This window comes from Tubulanus polymorphus, chromosome 4, assembly GCF_964204645.1.
Source record: "Tubulanus polymorphus chromosome 4, tnTubPoly1.2, whole genome shotgun sequence".
Classification (NCBI taxonomy): Eukaryota; Metazoa; Nemertea; class Palaeonemertea; order Tubulaniformes; family Tubulanidae; genus Tubulanus; species Tubulanus polymorphus.
In genome coordinates, this window is record NC_134028.1 from 22,939,105 (window position 1) to 22,943,413 (window position 4,309).

At 39.1% G+C, this 4,309-nt stretch overlaps 1 non-coding gene across 1 annotated transcript; it reads right to left on the bottom strand.

The window, feature by feature from the left end:
* Positions 1–4,007: 4,007 nt before the first annotated feature.
* Trnaf-gaa (transfer RNA phenylalanine (anticodon GAA)) lies at positions 4,008–4,080 on the bottom strand. Its single transcript has one exon. It is a non-coding gene; the product is annotated as a tRNA-Phe (tRNA).
* Between the last annotated feature and the right edge of the window lie 229 nt (positions 4,081–4,309).

The window sequence follows — 4,309 nt, forward strand, 5'->3', positions numbered from 1 at the left end:
ATCCAGGGTTCGAACCGCCCTCTTTTCTGACCAAGTGCCCTTTTAAAAATCACATGTGAAAAATTCCACCCGACATTGATCTATGACGAAAGTCCACAGTACTTCTTAAAGTAGTGAAATGCACTAAAATTGCATAAAATGTGCCTAATTTTTCAAAATCTTCTGGGTAAAGGACCCCCCTGGGACGTACTTCACGAGTAATACAGTGCCCTTGTCATATGAGGTGAACCCCCCTTTCGCTCAGCCTGAATCCGCCCCTGATTACTACTGTATACATGTGGAATAAGAGCAACACACCATGTATCTAGGGAAAAACTTCTTGTTGGGGAGTTCAATCTGCGAATATCGAGTTGTAGAAAGATATAAAGTTACTGATGGCGAAACACTGTTTACACAAATTAAAAACAAATAAAACTTTGTTCTGCTTAAATTTGTTAAATTAGTTTTCATGTTGTACTACATATACCACTATAGTTTGTATCTTTTGTATCACTTGAATGTAGTTTTGTTCTCGCGCGATCCGAGGTAATACTCATAAGGTAAGGCTGAACTGGATTGTATATATTTCATGATTTTGCTGTATTCTAGAACTGATGTCTTTTGGGATATACATTCAAGTAAAAACGTTGAAAATGAATTCACTAAAGCAAATTTTTCGGACTCGTTGCGTTGTTTTTCTTTTCTAAGTGTGGTATTTACTCCATCGCCGATAGGACATTACAAATGAGAACTACTTCTCCGAGAAACAAGTTCAAAAAATGAGGAGCATCCGATCGGTTTAATGTTGAACCTGTCCTCTCGGATGATAGACATATTTCACTCAGCGCTACTAATCAGTCAGTTACTGGGTATCTCAGAGACGCCAATAAATGTAATAAATCAGGATTCACTTTGTAACCTTGCTGAATCTTGTTCTTCTGGAATAACACGACCAAATTGAGCGCTTCGACGACACGCTTTCATCGCCGATCTCACAGAAGGTCTTACGACGATAGAAAATTAACGTATAATCCGAAATTGCCTCCGATCCCGAGAACTGCGCGCTCGATAAATCACGGAGACGTACGAACGACCCCGAGTCAATCACGTGATCGAAAATTCGTCGTGCGAGACCGTTTATCGATTCGGTGATACATCGGTCAAGGTCATAGGTTCGACGCTTGAATCACGTGATAAATACCGAAACGACTAATTGGAAAGCGTCGTTTCGGCGGAAGCGATGTGATTAGACAATACTAACTGCTGACACGATACGACCAGTGAATGTTTAATTAACACCCGGCGCTGATCATACTGTAATCAAAAAGTCATCGGTAAAACCTACCGTCGACGCTATGTTTCAAGTAATGAAATATGCGCATCTAAAACTAAGTAAACATCCACAGTTTGACGTCGATATCTCACCGGCCGGCGTTATGAACGTATTACATGTTTCAAGAGATGACATTCCACGCTTGCATTTGTCAAAATAGTCTGGGCTAGAATTCTAATGATTGAATTGTCATTAATATAGAAAAGCTTCCATCATTCGCACATGAAACCGGGCCCGCTGAAAATGATCTCAGAAAAATCTGCTCGTTTCAACATGCGTATGATTTTTGAAGACGATAAGGTCGTGCGAGGGTCTTAATTCTTGTAAATGGAACCAGCACGTAACAGGAAGATTTCTTGCCGATTTCAGGATCAGTTTTCGAGATATTGGATAGAAAATGTTACCGCCGACGAGAAAACAGGAACAAATAGTATTTTGATATAGCGACAAGCAGCAGGTAGTCCTGCACTGAATAAACAATATCGCCGTTTCTGGTCAAATTCACAGTAAATATGAATACGTTAGATAACTTCCGTTATTTCGCTGTAGGAAAACGGCTACAATTGACCTTATCGTATATTAGCATGATCCAGTGGCTAGATTATTGTTTGCATTGCGACTGTTTTTCCGCAGTTGACGTCAATTCAATTATAAAAAAGCTTCAAATTGTCCGTTCGATTCCCAAACATACGTATCATTTATAGATCGGGATTTAATGATACCAAGATAATACTCTATAATTTCCGCCTATTTGGCGAAGAAATGAAATAGATAGGAAAGAAAATTATTTTCAATTCAATCACATCTGCACATTTTGTTAGCGGTTCTGAGAGCGGTGTTTCGTTTTGATCGTGGGGATTTATTTGGAATTTAATCAACCAAATAGTTATCATAACACGGATGGTTGTTTATGGGGAGTTCGAGGAGTTTTTATCTGATGACATCTTTTCAAGAATCCATCACAAACACACAAAAATACGAACTTTCGCCCTGATACTCTCTCAATGTCGGATCCTCGAAAAAAATGTTTTGCAATCTGCCTCGCTAAGATAAGGAACCGAATGGAATGGCCAAGTAGACGCAAGGTGATTTCCTGTTTTGAATTCCCCTGATAGAGACGGCTGTCTGTAGTGGACATCCCTAGTGAATTCCACCCAGTGATACGACTGTTTGCTACATAATTGAGCCCATGTAATTATCGGCATGCTTGAAAGCTAAAATACCCTTCAGTGAATATTGTTTTCAGAAAATGAGTTGTCTGTTGTTTCACTTCCATCGCATTTAGAGTCTGCAGACACTAATTGTTGTAATTCGCTATCATCTGTCTCTGTTTCGGCTAAGTTCATATCTATCAATTTTAAACAGTTGTATTCCACCATTCCCGAATTTTGGCCACAATCGATTTATATAATAAGCCGAAATTAGCTCAGCTGGGAGACTGAAGATCTAAAGGTCCCTGGTTCGATCCCGGGTTTCGGCATGGTTTTAAGTGTTTTCAGCATCGTTTGATCCATTTATTTTTATTCTGAAGCAATTATATTGTTGGACGATTTAAAGTTAGTGACTTAGCGATGGTGAGAAGGACAGGGATTTATTTTGGCTTTAGCGAAATTTCGTCTTGTTTTCATTCAATTAACAGCCGAAAATAACTCGAGTAGTCGCGGAACGTGCCTGGGTCGATTCCCGGTTTCGGCAGCAGGTTTCGAAAGGTTGCTTGGTGATATGTGTCATTCATAAGTAAATATATGATATAGAAACATATCCTGCAGTTTTTGTTTTTCTAAGATGTTTAAACCCGGTTAAACGCTTTCACCAAACGGTTCATCGAAGCGCAATTTCAGTTATCGATGATTTTGCATCACGAGTTCGCATGAATACAGCGTAATTTCCAGATAGATTGCATCAGCTTTTTGCTGTAAGTTCAATTGCCCGTTGAATGTCATTTGTCCAACGGCTGAATCGGTAAGAATCCTTTTTTTGTTAAATGTGAATCGATCATTTTTCCAATCGAGATCCGATAACTTTCTAAATTCTTTTTTGTTAATACAATTTCAAGTGATCTTTCATAAATCTGTCATTAGAGCGCATTATTGCGTACTAGGATTCAAAGACTCTTGTTCTATTCACCGGAAAAAACACTAGTGATACAACAGTTCTTGCAGCTGTAGCTTATAACAATATGAAATGAAAATGCAATAAACCTTGGAGTAATCATTGAAGATTACTTAAAGATAAAATCAACGTACATCGTTACGGGGAGCAGACGATCAACGTCGAGATTTAACAAAACTTGAAAATCATTTTGAAATGTCGCATACTTTTCGATCGGCATAAAAACTGAAATTCTGTCTTCTGTCTACGCTCGTATATGGTATTAAGGCCATTATGTGTTCGGTCGGTTGTTCGTTTTTCCATAAAGCGGTACAACGAAGTGTTATGTCTTCATATTCTCGATCCATGTAATACCGTCTGAGCTTCATCCATCAGATAAAGAGGAGAGGTACCGAATCAGCTATCGTTTCGTCAAAGTGGCTTTAGTTAAGAAGTCGAAGCGCAAACGTTTGATGTAGTAGACGTGGAGATAAAGAAACGTTCCCAGAAATGGTGGATGGATAAAAACATTATATCGATACATTTTTGGACAGTTATCTTGGCGATCCCGGTTATTGCTCTTCGTACACTAATAAGATACGTCTGCCGAAACCCGGGATCGAACCAGGGACCTTTAGATCTTCAGTCTAACGCACTCCCAACTGAGCTATTTCGGCCGTGCTGATCTCGAAATAAATGAAAAATTGGCACGGATATCAACAAGCCCAAGCTCGACTGATAATGTCTTTTTTTATCTCGATTCATCATTTCGATCAGTATTCCTTAGAAATGAGCAGACTTCTAGAAAAACCAAGGACCTGCGCAACATTTCATGTCGAGAGGATTGTTGACGTTCATTCATAGGAGAGATAGATATGTAATTAATAAGCAAGCCGGGTTTCCATC